The following is a 9,337-nucleotide window of genomic DNA, read 5'->3' on the forward strand; positions in this document are numbered from 1 at the left end:
AATGTGGCAAAACCTCATCTCTACAAAAAATTCAAAATTTAGCTACGTATAGTGTTGCATGTCTGTAGTCCCAACTACTCAGGAGGCTTAGGTGGGAGGATCGCTTGAGCCCAGGAGATCGAGGTTGCAGTGAGCCATGTTCACCCCACTGCACTCCAACCTGAGTGGCAGAGCAAGACCTTTTCTAAAAAAAAAAAAAAAAAAAAAGGAGACAGGACCTTGCTATTTATGAAGATTCCCACCTCTCTAGATAGCAAACAATGCTAAAAATTAAGAAATAGCTTCTGGGGCAAATATTAAACCCAGGGGCCTCTCAGGAAATTGTGTTCTTAGGATGAAGCTGAGGGAGGAGTGTGACTGTGAAGTCCTTTGTTAAAACCTAAGAAAGATTCAAAGGCAGTGTTTCACAGTACCGTTCAGTCACACTGCAATTCTGAAGATTTCACGGCGTGACTCACTAGAAGTGAATCGCTAACTGGGACAAGATTCCAGAGCCAAATAACTGGATGAGCAAGAGGACACCGTGAGGGATGTGTGGAACAGGTAATCATTTCCAGGAACTGCCAAGACAGTAGAGGCTGTGGCCATGAACATGGCTCAGGTTCGAATCCCAGTTCTGCCGCTTATTGGCTATATGTGACCTTGGGTAAGACACAAGGTATCCTTAGCAGTAAAATGGGCATTAAAGTACATACTTTCTAGAGTTGTTGTGAAGGTTAAATGGATTAATATACATAAGCACTCAGAACAATGCCTGACATCTAGGTTATGGTAAAGTAGTAATAATTGTCATCATTATTTAGGAAGGTGAAGTGAAAAAAATCCTTTATTTCTTACAGTGAAGCTGGATGTGGCCCAGTTGTTAGAATATGAGCAACAAAAGGAATTATGGTCTCATGTGTTGTCACAGGCTATGGAGGCTCTCAGAAGCTATCAAAATAGAGCAGTCAACCAAGGGACAAGTGTGAGACCAGGTCCCAGAGGTTTAATTTGCATCTGGCAATTGAGTGACACAAAGAGCTGGGAAGTAAAAAGGAGAAATTGCTGTGGTCTGAGAATACGTAGAGTCAACTAGAGCTGGAAGGGTTTTTTTCTTTGTTTGTTTGTTTTGGAGATGGAGTCTTGCTCTGTCATCCAGGCTGGAGTGCAGTGGTGTGATCTCAGCTCACTGCAACATCTGCCTCCTGGGTTCAAGCCATTCTCCTGCCTCAGCCTCCTGAGTAGCTGGGATTACAGGTGCCCACCACCACTCCCGACTAATTTTTGTGTTTTTAGTGGAGACGGGTTTCACCATGTTGATCAGGCTGATCTCGAACTCCTGACCTCAGCTGATTCACCCACCTCAGCCTCCTAAAGTGGTGGGATTACAGGCTTGAGCCACCGTGCCCAGCCCAGGAGGGGTTTTTATATAAGCATGTCCAATATGATCATTTCTGTCAGAGAAAGGAGCTTAGAGGGGAAGTGACTCTGCTAGTGGTGGCACAGCTGGGCCTGGCTCTGAGGAGTCCATGGTCTCCTGGTGCCTGCAGCACTGAAGTGGACATCAGCACCCCCTTTCCTCTGTGATAACCAGCCTGGGCAAGGCCTGCTCAAAAATGGCTGGTACTTACTGTCAGAGAAGAGCTGAGATAATAACAAATGCTAATATAATTTTCTATGCCTTTAGCTTGCATTTATTAAGCACTTACTATGTGCTAGTCACAATCATATTAGAATAAACCATTTGAGGCCTATAAAAATGACAATTTCACCAGGCACGGTGGCTCACGCCTGTAATCCCAGCACTTTGGGAGGCTGAGGTGGGAAGATCACAAAGTCAGGAGTTCGAGACCAGCCTGGCCAATATGGTGAAACCCCGTCTCTACTAAAAATACAAAAATTAGCTGGGCGTGGTGGAGGGCGCCTGTAATCCCAGCTACTTGGGAGGCTGAGGCAGGAGAATCGCTTGAACCCAGGAGGTGGAGGTTGCAGTGAGCCAAGATGGCGCCATTGCACTCCGGACTGGACGACACAGCGAGACTCTATCTCAAAAAAAAAAAAAAAAAAAAAAAAAAGACAATTTCTTATAGGTCAACCTTATATTTTACTTCATTTAATCCTGATAAAACTCTATGTGGTATATACTATAATTATCTCCATTTTACAGATGGAGAGACTGAGGCACAGAGAGGTTAAGTGTCTTACCCAAGGTCACACAGCTGGTAGTGGAGACAGTTTACCAATCCAGGAGGTCTGACTGTAGAGCCCATACTTGCAAACCCCTTCTTTATACACTAAGGTGGCTGTGCCCACAGTCTTAAGGGGCTGGCCCTGGCACCTGTCCCCTACCCCAGCCCTCAAAGCCTGGTAACCAGCTTTCCTCAGGGAGTTAGACCAGCCCTAACCCTCCTGGAGCCTTATCAGAGAGAACTGTGATCAGCCCTGTCATCTCTTGCTGGCTGGGCTGCAAGACAATGGAACGACTTGTGCGCATCATGCGTTGCGGCGGAGACAATGCGTTTCTCCAAACACAAGCCACCAGAATAACAAACACTGCTGACTTCCATAGCACCAAAGTCTAAATATTGAAGTGGAGCATCCGTGCCTCGCCACGTGTGGTAATATTCCAGTGGAAAAAAGCCGGCAGCTGCTATTGTCTGGATTCCCCAGAGGGAAGATCTGAGGCTGTTTCTCTGGTCTTGTGAGACTTCTGCTGCCTCTCCCAAGGCCCCAGCCTGAAAGAGGGATTGTTTGATGTCAGACAAACTTGGGGACCCCAAACATCCCCCTGCAATCTGCACTGGTCTATAGCAAAACAAGCAAATAATGACAATGTGGAGAGGTTTTCTTAAAACAAAGTGTATTCCATTTAAAGAGTCCTATTCATGATGCACAGCTTCCTTCTCACAGTGGCCCCTGCACTCTGTGTCAGCTCCATTCCCCTCTCTGTACTTAGCAGTTTCCTCCTCTGACACATACCCTCTGCATTGCACAAGGGCCTTCGCCAGCCCTAACTATACTTCATGACTTTTCAGTCTCAATATCCATTGCTCACGGCCTCAGTCTCTCCATATTTCTTTGCTCATATTCTCTTGAGAGAATCTGACTGGCCTTATGCCTCTTTTAAAAATTTTTTCATATTTTGTAGAGTTAGGATCTTACTATGTTGCCCAGGCTGGTCTCAAACTCCTCGCCTCAAGCAATCCGCCCAGCTAGGCCTCCCAAAGTGCTGGGGTTACAGGTGTGAGCCACCACACCCAGCCCTAGCATGCCTCTTTTTAACACCAGACCGTGTTATATGTTGTTGGCCAGCCAATCAACCACCTGCCTTGGCGCTAGGTGGCCGTGATGGGTCCAATAAGCTGGCAGGGTCATATGGCCCTAAACAAGGTTCCCTTTTGCAGCAGGTAGTAGCAGCAGGCCAGTTCCCCTCAGAAGGGATGTAAAAGACAAGTGCTATGATTGACATGGCTCGTACAAAAGTCCGGTTCTAAGGTTTCGTGCCAACACTGTATTGGTATTTCTCAGCCCAGGAAGGTCAGAGTTGTGGCTTAGGAAGATCCACCCGAGACACACAAGGGATACCAGACCACTGGGCTCTGGGGGATAGGCAGCCAAGGGTCAGACACATGCTAAATGGACAGGATTCAGCCCAGGGGGGTGGTTGCTGAGTCAGAGAAGAAGACACAGATTTAGACCTGTCTAGGAAGAAATCAGGAAGCTTTGGTGAATAATAGATCGATGGTGGCATTGTTCACGGAGAAAAAGCACAGGAGAAAAGCAGATTTGGGAGATGAAGGAGACATGGGTGTTCCCTTCTGGCATGAGATATGAGACATTCTCCTACATTTACCATCAGAAAGTAGGCTGTTCAAGTGCCAACTTTAGGAAAGAAGTCGGGGTTGGAAGGACAGATGTGACAGATGTGGGTGGACGAAACCATGGAGTGGGTGATGTCACTCTGGGAGAAGTGGAGCATGTGACCGACAGCCAGTGAATGAATGACTTGGTCAAGACTTGGGACTTGCTCATGTTTCATTCCTCCCCAAGTGACAAGCACTCACTGAGACCCTGCTCTCAGATAAGGCAGAGTGGTGAATGGAAAGAATAAGGATATGGGCTCTGAACACAATGCCAAGTTCAATGGTGGGCTCTGAAATGTACTAGCAATTTGCCTTTGGGCTTTGTCCTTAACCTTTTGCAGCCTTAGTTTCCTCATCTCAAAACGGGTGTAATGATACGTACCTCATCAGGCTGTAGTGAGGATTTAAAAAGGTAGCAACAGTAGAGTTCCAAGCAGAGGATTTGGTGTGTGTAGTAAGCATTTAACAGAACTTACAGGGCCAGACGCAGTGGCTCACCCTGTGATTCCAGCACTTTGGGAGGCTGAGGCGGGCATCACCTTAGGCTGGGAGTTTGAGACCAGTCTGACCAACATGGAGAAACTCCATCTCTACTAAAAACACAAAATTAGCCGGGTGTGGTGGTGCATCCCTGTAATCCCAGCTACTCAGGAGGCTAAGGCAGGAGAATCGCTTGAACTCAGGAGGCAGTGGTTGAGGTGAGCTGAGATCATGCCATTGCACTCCAGCCTTGGCAACAAGAGCAAAACTCCATCTCAAACAGAAACAAAAGCAAAAACAAAAAACAGAACTTACAGACTCCTGCCTCCTGCTGAACGCAGCTGTGAAATACTCACAGCATATTCTGGTAAAGAGCAGAACAGAGATTCTGGGGATGCCATACCCCTATAGCCAACGGCTTCTCCAAAGGACCCACTGACTGTCAATAATCTCATCTGGAGATAATGTCAGGAGTCTACATTTGAGGCCTGGCCCAAGTAGTACTCCTGCTCCCCACCTACATGCCTGGCATGTGCCCTCTGTGCCAGGCCGTGCCCATTCATGTGGGCTCACTCCCCAGTGGGGGCTTCCCTCTTGCAGGACTCCCTCAGACCCCCAAATCTGCATACCCCTGGCCCCATCCTCCTCCTGCCTGCAGCTACCCAGGTACTGGCCACTCTCCAAGGGTAGTATCCAGTTTCCAAGTCTTCCAAACTTCCCATGAGCCAAGAGCGTCCATTCTGATGTGTATACTAGTGTCATGCAGATAGAAGTCACACAGGAAAAGGTATTCCCTTTAGTTAATGTCAAACATTCAACACTTGAACATTAGTTTACTTCATGTCATAAGATTTCTTCAAAGAAGTTCATATTTCACTCTATTGGGAGAAATAAATGAAGATTAAAATAAGAGGAAGCTATGCCCATTCCAGCCTAGAAGACTAGAAATAGCAAAGGCAACAATTTACCTTAAGTTTCTGTATAGATTTATTTATTTATTTATTCATTTATTCATTAATTTTGTTAGTATTGTTTTTGGAAATGGAGTTTTGTTCTTGTTGCCCAGGCTGGAGTGCAATGACACAATTTCAGCTTACTGCAACCTCTGCCCCCCCGGTTCAAGTGATTCTCTTGCCTCAGCCTCCCAAGTAGCTAGGATTACAGGCATGCAACACCACACCTGGCTAATTATGTATTTTTAATAGAGACAGGGTTTCACCATGTTGGTCACTCTGGTCTCGAACTCCTGACCTCAGGTGATCCTCCCACCTCAGCCTCCCGAAGTGCTGGGATTACAGACATGAGCCTCCGCTCCCAGCCAGATTTAATGTACTACCTATCAAAGCCCCTAAAGGATACTTTATAAGACCTTGATTAAATGAATAGTGATGTCGTTACCAGATTAAATGGTTAAAATACTAAAGCTTCTCTTGAAAGGGTATGATAGTAAATTTAGCCTACCAGATTTCATAACGTATTACAAAGTGACAATTATCCAAACTATATGGTAACAATGGGGAAAAATGATCAATGGAAAAGATTAAACAATCCAAAATTAATCCAATATATAGTAAAACTAAAAATAGTTCAACAATCCAGTGAAGAAAATAATTATCATATAATAAATGATTTGGAGAGAATTGTAATGCAGAGGAGAGTTACTTACACTTTGTACCATTTTCTGCAATAAATTGCATGAGATTATGTGCCTGTCTGAAAAACAAACCATAAAAAAGACTTGAACATGCAATCCCACATTGATCATATTGGAAGAAAATCCATAATCAGAGACCAAAAAAATTCAATTAGAAAATAGGAAACTTTTGTTGAATAAAATATAGCACAGTCACAAGAGGAAAATAACAGCCTAGAAGAAATAACAAACCAGTGATACATCTAAAATTTATTAATTTTTGCTTTTTTACAAAAAGCTAAAATCACTGCCCAGATTCCACTCCGTAAGCAACAAAGGAGGTGAACAGACAGTTTACATAGGAAGCACAGATGGTAAATCAAAACATGAAAAAGTACATAGTTCTACCAGAAACTAGAGGAATGCAAACACACAAGCTCTGGGTATCAGTAAATGCTTACCAAACTAGTGAAAAGAAAATGAAATCATCAAACCCCGAATGGGTGGAGCTGTGGGAAACAGGCAGGATGGTATAGAGAGGCTCAGGGCTGACCTGCAGCCAGACAGCTGGATTAAACAAGGGCTACACCGTGTGCCACTTCTGAGACCTCGGGCAAGTGACTTATCTCTCTGTGCCTTGGCTTCCTCACATGTCAAATAAGGTGTAAATGAGTTGATATATATAAAGTGCTTGGAACAGTGCTTAGCATTTAGTCAGTACTCTATAAGTGCTATTATTAATATTTGTGTGGGGTGATGGTTTTCTCTCAACTGTAGTAACAGGGTATGGACTTTGGAGCCAGAAAGATCATTCTTTCAACAAATATTTGCCAAATGCCAGATCCTGGTGCAAATCCCAGTTCCATTAATTACTAGTAATGTCACCTTGTAAAAACTGCTTAGAAATCCTGAATCTCAGTTTCCTCCATCAGTAAAATGGAATCATAAAATCTACTGCCTAGTGCTGTTTGAAGTGTAATGAGATACTACATATAAAGTCCTAGGATGGGACTGGCATGTAGACATCCTTAATACATATTGGATTCTTCACTCCTCCTCCTAGAACGTCAGCTCAGCCCAGGTGTCCAGCTCAAATCTGTGATCATGCAATTTGCCCCCCACTCCCTGCCAGCTCAACCTGGCTAAGATCTTTAGCGGCCCCAACCCCTGAAGGCACCTTATGCCATCTACCTCCAACATATGTAAATCAAAAGAATAACATCACCAATTCATAAAATAAATGTTGGTGCTTTTTCTTGTTGTCGTTTGTTTGTTTTTTTGAGACAGAGTCTCACTCCGTCACCCAGGCTAGAGTGCAGTGGTGCAATCTCGGCGCACTGCAACCTCCACCTCCTAGGCTCAAGCAATTCTCCTGTCTCAGCCTCCCCAGTAGCAGGGATTACAGGCGCCTGCCACCATACCTGGCTAACTTTTTGTATTTTTAGTAGAGACAGGGTTTCACCATGTTGGCTAGACTGGTCTCGAACACCTGACCTCAAGTGATCCGCGCCTGCCTTGGCCTCCCAAAGTGCTGGGATTATAGGTGTAAACCACCATACCCGGCCTAAATGTTGATGTTTTGATGTGCCATGCAACTTACACATGTGCTGAAATACAGTTGTTTATTTCTGTATTATCTTTCTCCCTCTCGATTACTTCTTTTGGTCTGCCTGTTTGTTGCTGACCTTTTGCAGGTGGCTAAGCCAGCCCAGTGGGTCATCCCTGCTGCTACCAAATCACCCCCATGGCATGCAGGCCACACCAACTTCAGATTCCTCCCTCCCCAGGGGAATTTACATTTTAGGTGGTGGGGAACAAGAGCTCCTGGGGGCCAAAAGCCTGTCACAGAATGGGCACCCAGTAAATATTTGTGGAATGAAGGGGTGAATGGATACATGAAATGTTTCTGAACAGTGGAATTTGAGCTGCCATGGGAGGCAGAGGGGAAGGATAGCAATGCTATTTTTGCTATATTTTAAACTCCCCACTTCTCTTTAATGGAGAGACAAAGTAACCAGAACTCTTCAAATCACACTAGGTAAATGCAAGGCTGATATTTAACAGGTCGAGTGGCACAGATACTGACCAATCAGAACAGACCTGGAGAGCCGTGCTGGACTCAGCACAACCCCTTTGCTTGTGGATAATGGAAGCCCGGGGGTTCTGAAGGCAGGGGCCACAGAGGAGGGGACACTAAGGGTTTGAGGCAGCTGCTAGTCATCGACTGGTATGAAAACATTTCAGTACTCAAACAGCAAGCACAGCAGTGTCACACACATGATAATTAAATGTCAGCTCGGGCTAGGTAGCTGCATGAGAATCAAGAAACTTCTGCCACTTCCCCTCCCTAGGCCCCAATTTCTCATCTACAAAACAATAAAACTTACTAATCTTCAGGTTCACTCTAGTTCTGACTACCTGTGATTTTAATAGAATAATAAGGGGAACAATTTATAAAAGCCAGCCTGGTATGGCAGAAAAGGCACATGCTCTGAAGCCGGTAGACCCATTTCAAATTCCAGCTGTTACTTACTGTGAGGCTTGGGTCCAAATCAATTAACTTCTCGGAACCTCTACTTTTCATTAATTCAACAAACATTTATGGAGCCCTTTTTATGTACCAGGTCATAAGGACACTTCTGTGAACAAGACCCAGTCCCTTGCATTCATGGAACTCGCTGTTCTACCAAGGACTCTTCGGATGCAAGTGACAGAAACTGGCTCAAGCTAGCTTAGGCAAAACCAGAATGCATCATAAGAATGTAGCAAGCCTGGAGAGGCCCAGGATGGAAAGCAACTAGACCTTGCTTAGAACCTGGACAGGAAGGCCACCAGCCTCTCTACCACCCTCAGCTACCTGCTGCATTACTCTCTTCTCCCCCTCAACCCCCTCACTTCTGATAAGCCTCAGTTAATATGACATCTCAATTCTAAATTCTCCACAAAGAATCCCAGCACTTGGCTGGGCACAGTGGCTCATGTCTGTAATCCCAGCACTTTGGGAGGCTGAGGTGGGTGGATCACCTGAAGTCAGGAGTTTGAGACCAGCCTGACCGACATGGCAAAACCCCGTCTCTACTAAAAATACAAAAAGTAGCTGGGTGTGGTGGCTACTCCGCACCTGGGATCCTCCACACACACACTCTGCCTCCCGGGAATCTCTTGAACCCAGGAGGCAGAGGTTGCAGTGAGCCCAGATCGCACCACTACACTCCAGCCTGGGTAACAGAGTGAGACTCCATCTAAAAAAAAAAAACAAAAAAAGAATCCCAGCACTTTGGGAAACCAAGGCGGGTGGAACACTTGAGGTCAGGAGTTCAAGACTGGTCTGGCCAACATGGCAAAACCCTGTCTCTGCTAAAAATACAAAAATTAGCAGGGC

The sequence above is a fragment of the Pongo abelii genome, chromosome 16 (genome assembly GCF_028885655.2).
Source record: "Pongo abelii isolate AG06213 chromosome 16, NHGRI_mPonAbe1-v2.0_pri, whole genome shotgun sequence".
Taxonomy (NCBI): Eukaryota; Metazoa; Chordata; class Mammalia; order Primates; family Hominidae; genus Pongo; species Pongo abelii.